Source organism: Marmota flaviventris, chromosome 12 (genome assembly GCF_047511675.1).
Source record: "Marmota flaviventris isolate mMarFla1 chromosome 12, mMarFla1.hap1, whole genome shotgun sequence".
NCBI lineage: Eukaryota > Metazoa > Chordata > Mammalia > Rodentia > Sciuridae > Marmota > Marmota flaviventris.
Genome location: NC_092509.1, coordinates 74603181 through 74623078, shown reverse-complemented (window position 1 = coordinate 74623078; position 19898 = coordinate 74603181). Strand labels below are relative to the sequence as shown.

General features: G+C 42.3%; 2 long non-coding RNA genes across 3 annotated transcripts in view; one reads left to right on the top strand and one right to left on the bottom strand.

Moving 5' to 3' along the window:
• Positions 1-9176: 9176 nt before the first annotated feature.
• LOC117794767 (uncharacterized) lies at positions 9177-9637 on the bottom strand. Its single transcript, XR_004618634.2, has 2 exons — positions 9473-9637; positions 9177-9353 (listed from the first exon to the last, which is right to left on the bottom strand). It is a non-coding gene; the product is annotated as an uncharacterized lncRNA (long non-coding RNA).
• A 3540-nt stretch (positions 9638-13177) lies between these two features.
• The window catches only part of LOC114092137 (uncharacterized), a 26480-nt gene continuing 19759 nt past the window's right edge, over positions 13178-19898 (top strand). For both annotated transcript variants that reach the window (XR_003582631.2, XR_003582632.2), the window contains exons 1-2: positions 13178-13246; positions 14506-14663. This is a non-coding gene — a long non-coding RNA (uncharacterized lncRNA). The remainder of the gene's footprint in view (positions 13247-14505; positions 14664-19898) is intronic.

Here is a 19898-nt window from a genome sequence, read left to right as displayed (position 1 = left end):
GTAAGAAGAAAAGTACAGGCTATACCATAGAAATGAATTGGTCTGTAGAAACATTCCAAACATTCTAGCTGATTCCTTTGTCCTAGAGAGGTGGGAAAAGCTTCCTTTGTCCAAGAGATTTGGAAAAAGGGAAAACAGGATGGATCTGAGTGAAGGCTACAGAAAATTCCAAACTTACCAACTAAAAGAACACAAGCAATCAGAACATTGCAGGCCTTACCGATAACCTTAGCAGTTTTTCCAATACCTGGTCAGCCTAAATATTGAACAACATCCCTACCCAGCAGCCATAAAAACTTCTAGATTAGTACATTTAAGTGGCAACCCTTCATCAGGATCCCTCTTGCTTGGCGAGAGCCATTTCTTTTCACTTGGATAAACTTACTCTTTCACATTCACTCTCCGTTGTCTGTGAATTTCATTCTTTCGAGTTTGCACAAGAACCTGGAAAAGATATGATGACAGTTTGCTGCTATGTGGTGACACTAGAAGGCATAGCCTGTTGTGAAGCTGATTGACTTACTATAATCATAACAGCAGAAAATCTGGTTTCACTAGGATATAATATACAACAGCACAAATCAAAATCAAAATGTAAACTCACTGATTAAGGTATCAAAAGGTTAGTCTACTACAAAATGCTAAAACAAACAAACAAAACCCATTAAACTTCATTATAAATGTGTGAGCATTTTCTATGCATATGGATAAAATCACAGAATAGGGAGAATATAAAGCTAATTGATGTGTTAGTCAAAAGAGTGTGATTTTCTTTTTCTTAAGCACATTTCATTTATGTTAGCTATATGTAAATATGAGTCATGTTGTTTGTGAGAAAAGAATCAATTTTGCCTCCAATAATATAGAGCCTCCCTGACCCCTGATTTCCCACCAGGGCTCCATCAATCCCTGATGCTTATATTTTGCACAGGCTCAGTCTGTACCATATGAGGTGCAATTAACTGAGAGGCAAGGCAGTAGTAGAAAAAGAGAAATCACTTCATTATGATGATGAGTTATGATGATAGGAAGAGGGCAGGGATTTCCATCCTAAAGAGCCATCAGCTTTTTAGCTGATTTTTTTTTTTTTTAGGACTATTTATACCCTCCTCAACAGGTAGAGGCTTGTGGTCAAATGATTGCACGTCTGACCTTGTTGCTTAATCAAGAGATACTTTTTCAGTTCTGCAACTCTCAAGAACAAAGATCATTATTTCCTCAGGCTTTTCTTGTTACTGATTGGTTTTCCCATGTGCCGTTCCTAACATATTATGCAATGGACAGGATAGAGCAGGTAGCTGCCCAAGAACCTATTACTGACCACCAAACTTTTCTTAATGAAAGAAAACATACTTCACTTGATTACTGTGGAAGATAAGAGTCAGATGAGGTAAATAGGGAGTCAGGTAGGAGATCTGGTCTCGATGCTCAGTTTCAATATGGCTTCTTCCTTCCAGTAAATCCAGTTTACTTACCCAGAACCAACTCATGCCAGCTTCTTCTTTGCCTTTTGCTTGGCTCAGTGGTTCTCAAACTTTAGCTACACCAGAATCTCTTAGAGAGTTTGTTAAAATATAGATTGCTGGCCCCACCCCAGCCAGTAGATCTGGGGAGGAGCCTGAGAATTTGCATCTGTAATGAGTTCCCAGGTGATGCAGTGCTGTGGGTCTAGGGGTCCACACTTTCAAAACCACTAACTCAGACCATGCCTTTCCCCCTCTTCTTTCCTTCCTGACTTCCTTCCTCAAACACATAATAACAACCTAAGGTGCCTTAATAACCATGAGGCACACCTTGGGGTGGTTTTTGGTTAGAACCAATCTATTCATTCATGTTTTTCATCCTACCTGTTTCTCAACAAACTCTCAGAACTCAGATTATGTACCCTGTACCACTCTTACCACATTTCTAATCCAGCCAGTATTATATTATTTAAATGGATTAGTGCCTACCTTTGTTATTATTTCATACAATTTCTCTCTCCCTAACCAGTCCTCTGCATCTTGAACAAAATATCCTCTCCTGTCTCCTAGTCTATGTGGGAACAGAGCCAAAGTTTGCTGCCTGGGGCCCCCTAAGGGTCAGGCATGTCTTCTATTAATAGAGCACTAGCTGCAAGACCTGTCCCATCCGGCTGCTCACCCTGCCTTTACTTGTCTTAACCTGGAATTTCTTCTCTCTCTGTCCTTGTTGGGCAACTTTCCTGCTGGCCTTTTAAAGGAGAGAGCTCCCTAGTACCACTCTCAACCAGCCCCACTACGTCAAAACCAGTTCCCAAAGACAGCTGTGCAGAGATAGGAGCAAACTATCATCATAGATTTTATTATAAAAAGTATAATACATAAAAAGTATAATAGATTTTATTATAAAAAGTATAATACAGTTTCACAGTTATATTTAAAAATACTTGAAAGTAAAAGAAAAAAAAAGTAACATTTATTCCTAACCCCATCACTTAGAGACACTAATTAGAACACCTCAAGGTTTGTCCGGTTACATATCTTTCCACAAAATTAGACCAATATGAAAGCAGTTTTTTTTACCCATATGTTTCATTTGCCAACACATCAAGCTTTATTTATTGATTTCAATGATCTTCTTTAACATAACTTCAGGTAGTTACAAAGCATCACACACACCATATCCAGGAACTAGAAATTATTTAACTTGTCCCTTCTTGGTTAATAAGCCACTTTTGTTAATATAAATTATCATTCTGTAAATATTTTTATTCATGTTTATACACCTTCCAATGACTGCCTGGGTATATATTTTAAAGGCTTTTATGCATATTAAAAAGCTGCCATCCCCCAAATTCATACTTTCCTCTGCAGTATAGAAAAGTTCTGTGCAGACCCTCATAGGATATTCTCAAACCGTGGAACTTTCAAATTTCATTGGTGAAGATGGCATCTTCTTTTCATTTGAATTCTATTTATTCTTCTATGACTTGCCTTTCAAGGTTTTCTGCAAATTTTCTATTTTTTTCTTTTTTATACTAGGGATTGACTGAGGGGCTCTCGACCTTTGAGCCACACCCCCAGCCCTATTATGTATTTTATTTAGAGACAGGGTCTCACTGAGTTGTTTAGTGCCTCACTGTTGCCGAGGCTGGCTTGGAACTCATGATCCTCCTGTCTCAGCCTCCCTAGCTTTTTTTTTTTTTTTTGGGGGGGGGGGATGCTGAGGATTGAACCCAGGACCTTGGGCATGTGAGGCAAGCACTCTACCAACTGAGCTACATATCCCTAGCCCCATTTTTTATATTTATAACAGAGACTAAGTTGGCTGTTTCCACTGGATCACCAAGATATAAGAAATGCTTTCAGAGTGAGAGGAGATGAAGATCTGGAAAATTCCATGAGGAGAACCAGTGAGACGACCTCCTGTTGAGGCTGCTCTAGTTCTGTGGGGAAGATGGGACCAGATTTTCTTGTACAGAACTGTGCAGCAACTGACCTCCCTAGACCTCCACAGGAGTGGGTGGTGCTTACCCCTTGCCTCAAGTCTGGTGGGACGGGCTTCCATTGACCATATGGACTGTGTGTGTTCCCTGCAGTTAGACAATGTCTGACTCCTGCCCCTGGAGTCAGCAGAGGTGAGGCAGGCTGGTCAGCTGCCCTGGGAGTGGAGCAAGCCCAGGAATGTTAGTGTAGCCCTGCCAAGGCCTGGACCTCAGGCTCTACCCAGGCTGAACATATGAGTTTCCTGTGGATCAGAGGTAGAGGTGGCCCATTCAGGAGGGAGAAACAGATTGGAGTCATTGAAAATCTCACCCCAAAGGATTTCTGTCATAGGCAGAATAATGGTCTCACTTGCAAAAGAAATGTCTGGCGCTGTTTTAGTCAGCTTCTTCACTACTGTGACTAAAATACCCAACTAGAACAATTGTAGAGGAGTAAAAGTTTACTTGGGAGCTCATAGTTTCAGAAGTCTCAGTCCATACACAGCAGGCTCCATTCCTTGGGGCTTCAGGTGAGGCTGAACATCATGGCGGAAGGGTGTATTAGAGGGAATCAGCTCACGTGATAATCAGAAAGCAGAGAGAGAGGCTTCACTTATCAGGTATAAAATATACACCTCAAAACCATAGCCCCAATGCCCTACCTCCTCTAGCCACACCCTACCCACATTCAGTTACCACTGAATTAATCTTATTAGGTGATTATTTCACTGATTAGGTTAAGGCTCTTGTAACCCAATCATTTCTTCTCTGAACCTTCTGGCATTGTCTCACACATGAGTTGCTGGGGGACATCTCACACCCAAACTACAACAGCACCCTATCCCTAGAACCTGTGAGTATATTTCTTTACCTGGCAAAAAGAACTTTCCAGATGCCATTAAGACAAGGATCTCAGGTTGGGAGTATTACCCTGGATCATCTGGATGCCTCAGCGTCACAAGGGTCCTTATAAGATGGAAAAGGGAGGCAGAAACATCAGAGTCAAATAAGGAGATATTCCCATAACTTCATTTTTATACACATTGTAATATTATACATCACATAGTACATCTTTACAAATTTCTTCTATTAGACTGTATTTTATTAGTACTTTCTGGTGTTCTCTAAATCTTCCTTTTAAATATGTAACATTATATGTTTGATTCAGGGTTACAATATCTGAGCTTGTCAATGGTATGTATTTTTTAAATTTGTTTGTTTTCTTCTGTTTTCTGCATCACTTCCTCTGAATTCCTTCTTCCTGATTGCTCATTTTGCTGCCTGGCTTTCATTTTAGAGAATTTCCTCAAATGTGTAGTACTCCTAGTGTGTGCTCATATTTAACACTGAGGCACCTATCCACTGATGATAGGACTGTACCTATCTGGGGCTTCACCATTTTTTTTTAAGGTAGCCACCAGCCATTTCATTGGAGGAAACACCCAAACTTACTAGCAGCAGTCATTTTTTTCTTGAGTGATTGTTTCCCCAGAGAATTTTCCATTTGCCTCTCTGGCAGTGGTGGAGGGGGATGCACCTCTGAACTAGCATTTTTAGAACAGGTGGAGATAGAGGCTGGAGGGTGCACCATTCAATGGAAAACACCTGTTAATCTCCAGTTATGAGATGTGGCTGACGTTTCTGAGTTTTGAGATTAGAGTTCATCTCTCACAAATTTTGGTCAGTAGAAGACCTTTTCCTCCTGAGGTGAAAGAGGGGAAATTCTTTCTCTACACAGACTTGTAACTGGTGGTCTTAATTTTAGGTGTACTCCTCACCTCCATCTTCTGAGTAGCACACATCCCATGTGCTTCAGCAGCACAAAAGCTGGCTTCCCACAGGCTTTCTCTCTTTGCAGGTCTGGGCTTCCTTGTTCTCTGCCCTCTGGGTCAGTATCCCCCTCCCACTTGCTTTTCATCTTCCAGCATTTTCCACCATCTCTTGTCTGCCCTGATCTCTTTTTCTGTTTCCTTTGTTCTTGTCGATTTTTCCTTTAAAAATAAAAACAGAACTTTATCAGTTCAAAGGGGCTTTGACACAAAGTAGAGATAAAATATTGTATCTAATCTACCATGTTTAAACAGAAATTGGGATTTCTCTACATAACAACATTATCTTCTTATCCAATGTACTGAATAGTGATGAGCAAGATTTCTCACTCCCTCTTGAGCCAACGTACAATGTTAGCTGTGGAGTTTGCTTCTGGGCCCTGGAAGGGAGGTTTTTCTAAGCGTTAGAAGACACATGGTCCCACATCTCCAGATTCTGGAGAAATGGCTGTTAGCTACCCCATTTTATAGTTTCGGATTGTTTTATAAAATTTGATGAATAAAATAGTTCACTTCTAATCACTTATTTAATCTCACTAACACTAACCTTCATTTTGTGAGTATTTAAGAAGAATTACTAATATACTTAGGGCGTGTGGAAAGAAGACTAAGAAAATCTAACAAGACACATGTAGTTAAAAATACAGTGATAAGAAGTTAAAACCCATTTCAGTTTAATCTCATCTACAAGTACAGTAATAACTGGTCTGTTATTTTGCTGAGGTTAACATAATAAAGTATCCCCAGTTGGGCAGTTTAAAAAATGGAAATCCCAGCGACTTGGGAGGCTGAGGTAGGAGGATTACAAGTTCAAAGCCAGCCTCAGCAATTTGGCAAGGCCCTAAGCAACCCTGTCTCAAAATAAAAAAATAAAAAGGGCTGGAGATGTGGCTCAGTGGTTAAGCACCTCTTGATCCCTGGATTCAATCTCTGGTACCAAAAAAAAAAAAAAAAAAAAAGAAAGAAAAGAAAAAGAAAGAAAGAAATATATTGTTACAGTTATGGAGAGTACAAGTCCAAAATCAAGGTGTAAGCAAGACCCTGTTTCCTCTTATGGTACCAGGGGAGGATATGTTCTAGGTTTTCCCTCTGGCTTCTGGTAGTATCTTGGCTTGTGTCAGCTGAGTTCCATCTTCAAATGTCATTCTCCCTGTGGGTATATCTGTCTCTTCAATGGGAGTTCTTCTTATAAGGGCACCAGTCATATGGGACAGGGTCCTACTCCAGTATGACCTCATTTTAACTAACTACAACTGAAACAACCCTATTTCCAAATAAGGTCACATTCCAAGGTACTGGGTGTTAGGACTTCACTATATTAATTTTAGGGATACACAATTCAACCCTTAACAAATGGCAGTTTTGCAATTAGCAAAGGGAACATTTGGCTAATGGAAAAGAACACGAACTGTGGCAACTTATAATTTGGGTTGAAATTCTGGGTCTGTCACCTTTGTAGGACTTTGAACAAGTTGCTGAATTTCTCTTAGCGTCAGTTTTCTCACCTATTCAATGAAAAAAATAATATTTACTTGAAAGGTTGTTTTGATGATTCACTGAAATAATCAATTAAAAACATCTTGCATAGCATCTGTCACACAGTCACTGAGCAGTGACATGGCTATCGTATTGTTCTGACTTTGGGAGGCTATCCAAGTGTCTCTCCCTGCATAGCTCGTGTTTATCAGGGGTCTGAAGTATTCATAATTATAACTTCATCTGTTAAAAATATCTGCATATGCATGCCCATTATGTTTGTTTATACATATACACATACATATATATACATTTCCTACTTTACTAATTTATTATGTACATTATAATGCACACACAAAGAAATAAAAAGAATGAGATAATATAAGTTGGAATATTTTCTCCCATCATTCCAATGGCTCTTTCTGTAAACCTCAGCTGGGTTAACATTAGAGACCATTCTTGACAAGGTTAGAGAGGACAGCACCTGTCTTTGTGATCTCTGCTCTTGATAGAGACCAAGTGGCTATAGCCAGGTTCCTCAGAGTCCATAAAAATCTCTCGACAGGGGCAAACCCAAGCAGCCTGAGTCATGTGCTCTGGATGCCCCCAATAAACTCAAGGCCCCCAACTCTAATGAACCCTGACTTTGACAGATCAGCAGACAGTGAATCACCTTGGATCTTATTTTCCCAAAGTCTTAAGGATGGTGTTAGGTGGTTGGAATCCTGGCATTTTCTGGCCTGGAGCCCTGGAATGTCCCCATCTGAAGGGATTGTTTATTCATGAGACCTGCTGCATAGGTGCCAAACGCGGTGGGGGTTGGGGGGCGGGTGTCACCATTTCCCTGAGTGATGTAGACACTGTTCCCTGGCCACTGTTCTCCTCTGCGTTGCCTTTCTCCTATATTTGCTGAAACACATTAATGAGTCATTAACCAATGGAGGCTTAATAGTAAATTTCTCCAGTATGTGTATTTCTTTTTCTTTCTTTTATTATTTATTTTATTTTATTTTTTTTTTGGTACTTGGGGCACTTAACCACTGAGTCACAATATTTTATTTTGAAGCAGTGTCTTGCTAAATTGTTAGGGCCTCCCTAAGTTTTTTGAGGCTGGCTTTGAACTCATGATCCCCACCTTAGCCTCCTCAGCTGCTGGGATTATAGGTTTGTCCCACCAGCTCAGTCTATGCATTTCTAAAACTACCTTTATGAATAAAACAAATAAAAGGATTGAGCTAGTGGATATATATTAACAACTACATTCAACAAAAGAAAACTTTTTTTTGTTTTAATACACAAACATTTTTCAAGAATTGACCACCGTTGTAAGACATAAATCAAATTTTTATACACTTTAAGGAATGAAGGTCAAGCAGAACTTATTATCTGGTCATAAAATAATTAAGTTTAAAAATCAATAACAAAAACATGCCTTTTTCCCTCCCTCCCTCCCTCCCTTCTTTCCTTTCTTATTTCCTTTCTTCCTTCCTTCTTCCCTTCCTCTCTCCCTCCCTCCCTCTCTTACCCTCTTTCCCTCCATCCCTTACTCTCCTTCCCTCCCTCCCTCCCCCTCTTACCCTTCCTTCCTTCCTTTCTTCCTTCTTTCCTTCCTTCCTCCCTCCCTCTCTTACTCTTTCTTTCTTTCTTTTCCTTCCTTCCTTCCTTCCTTCCTTCCTTCCTTCCTTCCTTCCTTCCTTCCTTCCTTCCTTCCTTTCTTTCTTTCTTTCTTTTCCTTTCTTTCCTGTACTTTACTACTGAGCCACATCCTCAGCCCTTTTTATTTTATGTTGGGTATGGTTTGCCAAATGGACCAGAAACATGGGAAAAGAGGCTCAATGGTATGAGTAAACAGTTCAAATGCCAGGTTAAAACCCACAACGAGAGAATATTGCATGCTCATTGAATTAGGCAAGGTTTTTAAAAATATGATAATGTCTATACTTGGAGATGATGTAGAAAAGCAAGAACTCTTAAACGCTGAGGATAGAAGTGGTTATTAGAACGAGACTTTGGAAAACAATTTAGCATTATCTAATAAGATTGAACATGTGCATACCTTATGATACAGCAATTCTACCTCTGGGCATATTCTATCCTCCCTAAGTATCCAAAATGGATGCCCAAAGTCTCTTATTTAAAATGGCACACTTTTAGATTTATAAAATTACATATTTCCCACACACATCCTCCTATGTACTTTAAATCCTGTGTAAATTACTTACAATACAGAATAAAATGTACATGCTATGAATATACTTGCTATAGTATTGCTTAGAGAATAATAAGGGGAAAAAATCTGTGCATGTTTAGTAAAGACCCAACTATCATAGGCCTGACACAGAGTACATGAAGTAGATACAGGCAAACAATTATCCATAGGTGCTGGAGATTGAGCATCTGGGAGGTGGCAGGAGGCTCTGGCAGAATGCATTTATGTATCACTTTATTTGCATGAATTTAGTATAGTGTTTGGTGGGGGCAAATTGGTTTTCTGGATTTAAAAAATTCAATCTGTATTTGGTTGAATCTGCAGATGTAGACATCTTCAGATGTGGAGGGCTGACTGTCCTCTGAAGGAGCTCTTGATCACATATAGCAGATGCCTGCAGAAGAAATGTTCATAGAAGCATCATGGATAACAGCAAAAACTGGAACTAACCCAAATGCCCATCAATGGTAGGATGTATTTGAAAAGTGGGATATGTGAATAAAATGGACTTACCTTGGTCACAGGCATCAACATGAATGGATATAAAAACACTGCTGGCAGCCTCCTGTGTTGCTGACTGGAAATGTAAGTTGTGCAGCCACTTTGGAAAACATGTCCACAGGTTCACAAAAAGTTAAATGTAGAGTTATCATATGGCTTGGCAATTCCACTCCTGGGTATTCTTCAAGAGGATCAAAACATACATATGCAAGAAACTGCACATGAATATCCAAAGAAGTATTATTCAAAAGTGAAAATAATGCAAATGTTCAATAGCAGAAGAATGAATAAACAAATATGTAGCATATCCATACAACAAAATATTAGTCAGCCATAAAAATGAATAAAGTTCTGATACATGGTCAATATGGATGGACCTTGAAAACATGTTAAGTGAAACATAGGAAAGGCTCTGTATCATATGATTCCATTTTTATGAAGAAGAGGCAAGTCCAAAGACACAGAAAGTAGATTAGTGGTTGCCAGGGATGAGGATAAGCAGAGATTGGGGAATGACATAAAGGAGTGTGGTGAAAGTGCTTCTGTTTGGGTAATGAGAATGTTCTGGTATTAAATGCTGGTGATGGTTGCACAGCTTTGCAAATATACGAAAAACCATTGTGCTGTGTGAATTCTATCTTAATAAAACTGTTATTTGAAAATAAGTGTAATGTTGATAACAAACGCCACAGAAGAATACGTGAAGTGTGATTTCATTTGTATAAAACTCAAAAATAGAAAAAGACAAATGATGCATTTCATTGCTGAGGGACAGCTGCATGTGTGAATGAATATAAAGAAAAGCGAGGGAGCAATTAATACCATCTTTGGGGTAAAGTGGTTACCTCTATGTACATAAAGAGAACCTAGCTCTCTATCTGTATATATACATGCTCATTTGTTTACATTTTCTAACTTCTAAAAATAAAATCCCTTTTTTATAAATTTCTTTTTTTTTTGGCTCCCATTTTTCATCAGTTGTCACCCCTCCATCTGCTTCCTTTCTTCCACATATTTGTTGACATCTTCAAACTGCTGACAACGTTTCCACTGGATTCTTTATTTCTGGAGTTAGTACATTTTAATCCTTCATTAATACTTAGAGGGATCTATTAAGGGAGAGGAGAAATGTGTTCAGCAAATCTGTCACTTTCAATTAGAAGTTAAGTTACATTGGATGTACAGTCTTGTATGGCACACACTTGTAATCCCAGCAACTTCGAAGGCTGGCACAGTAGGATTGCAAGTTTGAGGCCAGCCTCAGCAACTTAGCAAGACCCTCAGCAATTTAGGAGACCCTGTCTCAAAATTAAAAAATAAAAAAGGACTGAAGATGTAGTTCAGTGGTAAAGCATCCCAGTACCAAACAATAAATAAATACATGCATACATAAATAAAAGTAATAAGAACAAGAACTAATGTTTATTGAATATTAACTGAGGGTTAGTCACTGTTCTAAGACCATTGCATGTATTATTTTGTTAATCTTCACAACAACCCTCTGAGACAAGTGCTCTTATATTTTTCTATTTTATAGATAAAGAAATTGAGACACAGAATGGTAAATAACCTGCCTGAGATCTCAAAGATAAGCACTTCGTGGAATCAGGATGTGAATGCAGTCAGTCTGAATCTAGGAGCTATGTCCGTAAGCATTGAGTGGAATATATATTGGGAAGAAAGAGCCATCCAACCTGAAGATCTTCTCAGCAATGGTGGTGGGTGAAAGAGTACAAAACCTAGACCAAACTGAAGAGCAAACATTAACTCAGAATGAAAATTTAAAAGCAGCCTTGCTCTTCCTCAGGAGAAGGATAGACACGGATAAAACCAACTGTATTTAACAGGAATGATTTTTTTTTCTCCAAAGTCAGGCAGCCGCTATGAATGCTTCCTCTCTGAATGTCTCCTACTTCTTCCCAATGATGCTCCCAGACCTATTTTGCTTAAATGTTCCTATCAGTGGGGATAGCCAACTGCCCAATTGCCCTCCTCCATAAGAGCATCCAATGATTCACATGTCCTAACTCTGTGTCAGAAACAGCCACCAACTCAGCATTGACCCCAACTTTTCTGAAGACTCTTCTTAAAACCCTACAGCAGGAACCCAAGGCTTACAAAAGATGTTTTGCCACCTCTTCCTCCTCCTCCTTCTTCAAATTTAACCCAGGGGTGATTTACCCCAACCCTATTTATTTATTTTGAGACAAGGTCTCACTAATTTTCTGAGGCCAGACTTGAACTTGAGATCCTCCTGTCTCAGCCTCCCAAGTCACTGGGATTACAGGCATGCCCTACACTGTGCCTCCTTTCTCCTATTAACGCCATTCCACTGTTCCTCTAGAGTGCCCTCCCTCACTGAGTCAATTAATCCAAATTTGTCACACAACAGGTTTGTGCTGGTGGTCTTTGTTAGATTCTTCTTCTCCTTCTCCTTCTCCTTCTCCTTCTTCTTCTTCTTCCTACGACTTTTCTTACAAGGTGGAATATTTCAATGAGAATCCTGGGCAGAGAGGAGGCCTTGAACAAGAGATCATGGGACCCAGAAGGCACATATACTTTTGTACTCTCCTTTCACCTGGACTCTGAGCGCTGAATCCTTCTAGGAATCTTCTTCATTTTAGGCAGTGGTTTTAGTGTTAATTGGGGCAGTTGCAACTGCCATTTTTGACCTGCTAATCACCTCTACCCACTTCCCTTTGAAACACCTGCTCTTTTACTGACGTGGAGCTTCAGAACAAGTGTGTCTCAGCTGAGAAAGAGGGTGGCAGAGTCCTTAGGAGCAGCGCAAAGTCCCTAACTGAGTGCAGCTTAACTTCCAGAGGAGCTGAGCTTCTGTCCCAGCCTCTACTACTTTGGGGTTGGGGGCAGGAAGACAAAATGGGGGTGGGAAACTGGGGTCCTGCTTGTTGGAGACTGTTTTTCTGAACTCTAATTGAGGGTTCTCAGTGCTATCACATCCCTGGATAAGTGACTATGGACATAAGCTATCATCACATCATTAAACTTAGAGGGGTCTATTAAGGGAGAGGAGAAATGTATTTATCAAATCTGTCATTTTCAATTAGAAGTTAGGTTTTACATTTAAAATAAAGATAAGTTGCCAGGCTTGGATGGCACACATCTGTAATCCCAGCAACTTCGAAGGCTGACGCAGGAGGATTGCAAGTTTGAGGCCTGCCTCAGCAATTTAGCAAGATGTTTGCTATTTTATTCAATGAACATTGTTACAAATACCCTTATCAGTTGGTATTTATTTTTGGCTTTTCTAAGAATGTTCACCTTGTCTTCTCTCCCCTGAGGCGCACACAATAGCAGTTCGCAGTTGAACAAACCAAAGCCCAGAGAAGTTGTGTGTTTGCCCATGGAGGTGACTGAGTCAAGGTGTCCCCAAGTCTCTTGACCCCGACAGAGAGCCACTGCTGTTCCTCACACCAGCAAAGAATATTGTGGTGAATGTTGAGGAGCCATTGGACTCTGGGGTGTTTGAGCTGCGGATGTGCCCAGAGTTTAGACCCTTGGGTCTTCGTGGGTGGAACTAGAGGAACTGGAAACTGGTTCCTATTTCCACATCTGTAGCTTTAACCTACCTATTAATCTCTCCTCCAGAAGCTACCCAGCCCAAACCAGAGAATGTAGCCATGCTTGAGCACAGTGAGGTAAGCAGAGGTTGGGCTGCTGCCAGCTGTCTGGGCTGGAAGGGTGGAGGAGGGCCCTGCCTCTGCTCTGGCCTCCTAAGGGTGATTATGGGCAAGAATGTGGAGAGGCCACTCTGAGCCAGGCCGGGTGAGTCTTTTTGCCTTGGAACCATCCCTGAACAGACAGGTTCAAACCAGTTTGTGGCTTAGCCTGCACTTCAGAATGGGGTGGAGGTTGCTCCCCCACCCCTCACTGTCCCACTAGAAGGAAGAGTGTGGGTAGGACGGGAGGCAGTGGGTTGGGACAGCCTTGAGCTGGGAGGAGGGGAACTCAGGATGGAGGGCACTTGCACTGTGCTGAGCGCAGGCCCCTGAAGTCAGCTTTCAGGCCGTGGGCGCTGTGGGGTCTTCACTGGGGGAGTTCCAGATACCAGTTTTCTTTAACTCCATCCTCTTCTCCTGAGTCCACCCTTGCTCTTTCAGCTGTTCTTTCAACAGTAGCCAGAGTGAGCTTCTAGAAATACAAACCTGATCTTGTCACTTCTTTGGCCTAAGGTCCCCAGTGCCCCCCCCCACACACACTGTGCATCAACTTCAGCTTCCTCAGCATGGCCAGCAATGTTGTAGGTGCAGCCCACTTTCAGCCCCACCTCGCCTCCCCCACTGCAGGCCAAGTTGAGCCCAAGTTCCTGAAAAGTCCCTGTGCTTTCTCACCTTGGACTTTTACACCCCACTCCCCGAAGCTTCCCCTCTCTTTCCCCACTGTATTATTCAGCTTCTTTAGGTCTTTTTCAGAGCTGCCTATCCTGACACGGTACCCCAGACTAGGTCTCCTGATAGATGCTCATAATATTCCTTACTTTCCCTTGATTGTAATTAATTGCAATATGATTAAAAATGATTGCTATTTATTTAGCATCTACCACATCCATTTGCTGGACTGAACTCTCTCCTGGAGGACAAGCATATTGTAGTTCTACTCACTATAATATTTTCATTACTGTATATGAGTGAGTCAGTCAGATTCAATTTAGAAAGTATTTATTGAAGACCGAATACTCAGATTCAGCCAAGGCACCTCTATGTGTCCAGCATGGTGCAGCTTCATATAAGTTTTTAATTTGTTTAGTTTAGTTTCCTCAAACTTCATGCTAGAGTTTGGCATTCCAGGACAAAATCATCACGTCGGGATTAGTAGGATCAGATGAGCTCATGTGTGTCGTAAAGCACAGGCCTGACATTTAGTAGTACTCAATAAGTATTTATTCAATGAACAAAAGCAACCTTCTAATGAAGAAGTTAAGTGATTGCTTTTACAGCTGAGAAACACGAGTCATATAGCTCCTAGGTGTTGGGTCAAGGATTTAGACCTGAAGTCATGGGTTCCAATCTCATCCTGTGTTCCAGTCACCTCTGCTGGCCTGGTGGGAACTCAGAGAGGTAAGAGAGCTTGGTCTGCCTTCAAGGAATAGACAGAAGAGTTGACAAGAAAAAGATGGACACAAAGGAAACAACCTGAAGACATGGTGGCCTCTGATTTCATGCCAAGGAAATTGATATGAACAGTAAGTGAACCTGGAAATCAGAGAAGGAAAAAAACCACATAATGGTCAGGGAAGCCTCTGGGGATGCAGAGGTGGGAAAAAGCATTGCAGGAAGAGGAGAGCAGAGAGCAGAAAGGGGGAATCAGTGTTAGTGGGTGTCCCACCACCAGACCAAGCATGTTCCTGAATAGCAGGAGAGGAAGCACAGAGGTGCTGCAGGAGCTGAGGGCCCTGCGTGGCACACAGAGAAGCCACTGGATTTGGCAATGGAGAAGCATTTGAGATTTGCAATCAAGGGAGCATTCTAGTGTGAGAGTAATTGTTCAGGGAAGATCAGTCTGGGCGTATGGTGCACGATGAACCCTAGGAAAGAGGAAAGAAGAGAGAAAGGCAGGGCAGAGAGAAGAGGGAAGAAGAATGGTAAGATAAGGAAAAAAGCAATCATTGCTGTCTATGTAACAGGCCTTTCTAAAAGATACCTCATTCATTCTTCTTATCAACATCAAATTGCATGTATTATTATTCCCGTTTAGCACCTAAAAATCTGGAGTTTAAAGAAATGAAGTTATTTGCTCAGGGTTACTTACCCAGACAGGAACCAGAACTAATGCTTACGTGTTTTACCTCCAACTCCAGCAAGTTTTCCCAATATTACCAGGTGTATCCAAAAGGGAGCTTAGTTAGGAGGTGATTGAAGCAGCATAGAGGTCTGAGCATAGTGGTTTTGAGTAAAGAAAGAGAGTATTTGGAGCTAAGCTGAGTGTGCCCATCTCTGGGGTCTGGTGGGCATGCCGAAGTGGGCACCACTCTAACAAGACCTCTAACAAGGTAGGCAACAGTAAATGGGCAATCCCAGGAGAAGTGTCTGGTGTGGAGCCACATGGAGTGCTGAATCTAAAGCAAAGTCTCAGGAGATGCAGTAAGAGCCAGGGAATGGTCTAGATGGAGTCAGGCAAGTGGGGTGCTAGTCCTGGAAGTACCACTTTGGGATTTTGGGTCAGTCATTTAATTTGGGGGGCATCAGCTTCCTCATCTGTAAAAATAAAATTTTAAATCTCATCTTCTGCATTTTGAGACTATGACTGGTCATGTTTGATTATGGATAAATGCTGGGCTGGGGAAAAGATGGTTGTCATCAGAGAGCAGGATGATGGTGGGTAGGTTGACCAGTCTGATGGAGGAGCAGAGCTGGTGGGGGTCTTTCTTCAGCCAGGATCATAGGACACTCTGGCTGAGCAACTGCACTCGTGATATTCATTAACCATTCCTCTCTCTCTGATTTTATCATTTCCAGTTCATTCCTTGCTCATTTATTAACTTCCAGGCCAAGCATGTACTCAATTTACGTCACCATGCAGAGCAATTCTTAATCCAATCTTTAAAACACCCTTCCTTTAACTTTTCCTCTTCACTGGATATCAAAAGAGGAAGTCAAATAAATCTACTGTGTTTTTTTTGGCAAAAAGTGAATTGCCTACATCCAAAAATCAAGACGTATTAATATGCTCCCTTCACAATTTCCTCAGCCCATTTCCCTCCTTCACTGAATTCACTATCTGTGGCATGGTTATGTCCCAAATTATGGGTGTGGCTCATCAGATTCCATTGTAAAAAGAAGAAAAAAGAAACAAAACCGCTTTCCTTGTGAGTTAACTTTAAAATGTGATGTATCTTATATGTTATAATTTACTTTTCACACACAAAAAATTCATTAGTGGGGCTGAGTATTTTCATTTATTTGTGCTAAAGCTTCTAAAGAAATTTTAAGTGCCAGGGTCTTGCTCAAGTGGGTTTACGATTCTTACAAAACAAAATGACCACAGCATATTAGCATGTACCAGATCCACTCCAGTAGCCTAAGGCAGAAGTGTCCTTGGGGGATATCTCTCCCTACAGACATGCTTGCTGGGGTCTTTCATATATTTTGTGGGGGTCAATATTGGGGATTGAAACCAGGGTTCATGTAGCTCAGGGTGCTTTACCACTGAGCTACATCTGCAGCACTTTTATTTATTTACTTATTTTTTTAATTTTTAAGACAGGGTTTCTTTAAGTTACCTAGGCTGGTCTTGCAATCCTCCTGCCTCAGCCTCCTGAGTCACTGGGATTACAGATGTGTACCACTGCTCCCAGTTTTATACCTTTAGCTCACTGCCTTACTTGTGCACAGCTGCTCAGCCTTGACACTTTGGTGGGACTGTCAGTCCCCTGGAGACCAGAGCCAGAGTGGCCACTGTGGAAAGGGTCCCAGGAAAAGGATCAGGCCCATGATTCAAAGAAACAGAGAGAGAAGAGGCAGAGAAGTTGAAGCACTGAGGGTTGGTGGAGAGACCGAATAGCAGAATGCACAGAAGAGGCCAGAGGAAGGTCTAAAGGGACACCACCATGGCCCAGAGAGGACAGTTTTAATTTAGTAAAAATGAAACAGCCCGGCATGGTGGCACATACCTATCAGCAGCTCTTGGAGACTGAGACATGAAGATTGCTAGTTCAAAGCCAGCCTCAGCAATTTAGTGAGGCCCTAAGCAATTTAGTGAGATCCTGTCTCAAAGTTAAAAATAAAAATAAGGCTGGGGATGTGGCTCAGTGTACAAGTGCCCCTGGGTTCAATCCCCAGCATGCGCGCGGGTACACACACACACACACACACACACACACACACACACACGAGCATTCTAAACACCCTTGACTCTTTCCCATCACTCAGCTCAGCTGTGTTTCGCTCAATTTGTTTGGGATGTTCTCTGCTCCCTAAGGGTGAGAATTGGAAGGAGATGGTGAAAAATCTGGACCATCCCTGGGATAACCAGGGTTTGGACAAGTGCTTATGAGTAAAATCACTACTCCCTCTCATATACTAGGAATTGAATATGCACAGGTACATGATCATCCAACATGCACTTACTAAGCTATAAGGTGTCTAGCACCATGCTGGAAGCTGGAGGAAAGGAGAATCAAAGAATAATGAACGCAGTTTCCTGGTTTTCTATGACAAAGCTGCAGAAGTACTAACTGGGACTCCTGCCAGCCAAGCCAATCTCTGGCTGGACTTGGATAAGGAATTTGAGCTTCAAAGACTTTCTGTTTCATGACTCCTGTCTTTGATTTTGCATTCTTATAATTTTCTACAAAAACTCTCTAGAAATAATTCCAGCCTTGGCTCAGCTAAACCAAGGAAGAAACAGGTACTTTATACCTGCTCTGATCCCCATGGAGGGCAGGATAGGTGGAGGCAGGCATGGGGGGATGGTGGCACCCCAGCAGACCAGTAGAGGAGTCAAGTGAGGATCTGGGATTGCTCACCTTGCTGGCCTGGGGTCTTTCTTTCCCTATGCCTCCTGTGTTTACCACTGTCCCTCTGGTCCAATGGCTGACAGTAGCCCAGAGGACTGGAACTGGGCACAACTTTAAGAGCCAAGTGGTCTCTTGGCCTTCTGCGAGGCCTTTCCTCTCCTCAGCAACACAAGGCTGTCATCTTCTTTCTGAGATGGGCAAGAACCCTGGCACATGGCACCAACCCAATCTGCCCACTCCCCTGTATCTTGTCTCCTCATCAGGCTGCAGTCTCTTGTGAGCACCTGCCATGTCCCTTCTTCACATGCAGCCCTACGGGATAGGGGACACGAAGTTACCTGCCAGCCTCAAATCCTGCTGAAAGCATGGTTGAGCCAGAGTAGAACCCTCTTCTGGCCCAGCCTTGTGGAGCCCCTGTTTATTCCCTTCACCCCTCTGTTCACTCACTCTCCTACTCCCTTCCCTCTTCAGTCAGGGAGAGGGCTAAAAGGAACCCTTCCTCCTCCTCAGCTGATGCTTCATTTTCTTCTCCCTGCCCCAGGTATCAGGTCTCATTGACCCTCTTCTTCCTTCATTCCCAAGGGCCAGAGTCCTTGATTCTTTGCATCCAGAGTGGAGGGGAGCCATGCAAGTCCCAACACCAAAGAGCCAAGAAAGGGGCGAGTCCATGTGTTCCTATATGACTCCACTTTGAATTTCCCACTCCAGCCCTTGCATGCTTTTGTTTCCAGCGGTTCTTGCTCGGATATACACGACTTTAGCTCTAAGGCTTCCTCTCCACCCCTGTTGGTAAACTCCAAGGCACCCAAATGACTGCTAATTGGCAAGCATACTCTCTCCCCCTTCCAAAGACCATTTTTGAACACCTGTTCCTAAATCAAAGTGACTTTTGGCTGACCATTTCCTGCTGAAGTCCTGTAGCACATCTCTCCTTCACTGAGTTGGAAGGGAATATAGGTGTATGCTAACTGTGCTCTGGAGGATTTTCTTCCACATGGGCTCTAATGACACTCTGGGTGCAGCATTGCTGTTAAGGGCCCAGAATTGGCCCTGCTGACTTCCCTATGAGGAGGTGGATCTCTCCTGGAGACAGGGTTCTGTCTAACCCAAGAATATCCTAGGTGGGCAGGTGCATACAACAGGAGCGAAAAGGAAGGGAAGCTCGCTCTGAAGCTTTCAGAAGGGTTCCAGAGCCCTCAGGGAGGGTGATTGTTGAATAGTGTGAGGTGTACCCTGCAGGCTCCACACTGGGGCTGGCCCCCTCATTGCTGTGCCCCTTGCCAGCTCTCCCCAGACCCTGCATGGAGGTCTCCTCCCCTCATTCTCAGCATACTGTGCCCCACCTCTCAAGCAAGCCAGTTGATCTTTCCTAGCACTACCATTTTCCTGTGAGCTGCTCAGCCTCTCTCCTACCTTTTAGCTTAAGAACTAAAGCCCACCATGGAACTGATTATTCAGAGAAAATTGGGAATCTTGTAAAATTGCTATTCTAGAATTATCTAGATCATGGGCTCAGGAACTCTAATTGAGGCAAGCTCTTGATCCTACATATGTGTTTGGATCTCCAGTGTCCATGCAAGTCCTTATTTTCTCTTCACTAGCTCACCTGGCCCCAGCCCCACCTCTTTCAGAGTCATGTACAAAACTGCTGGGTTTGAAAGGACTTTATCTGAGGGCATTAACAGAAATCCTGATAAGAGGTGAAAATCTAAATAACACCCTCATTCTCCAACCACATTCTTTCAACAGGATAAGGGGTCCCTTCCTCACCACAGCTACCTGCCCTTGCTTTCCCTGAATGGAATCCAAGCTCATATGCAAGACAGGAAGAGTGTGCCAAGGTCAGGGTCCTGTCAAAGGGCCTTTTGTCTCCTGAGTTAAACATTCGCTTGTTGTTCCTTCCTGCCCAGACCCTTCCAGAGGTGGGAGGCCTCAAAGAGCCTCCAGTTTCAGTTTGTGCCC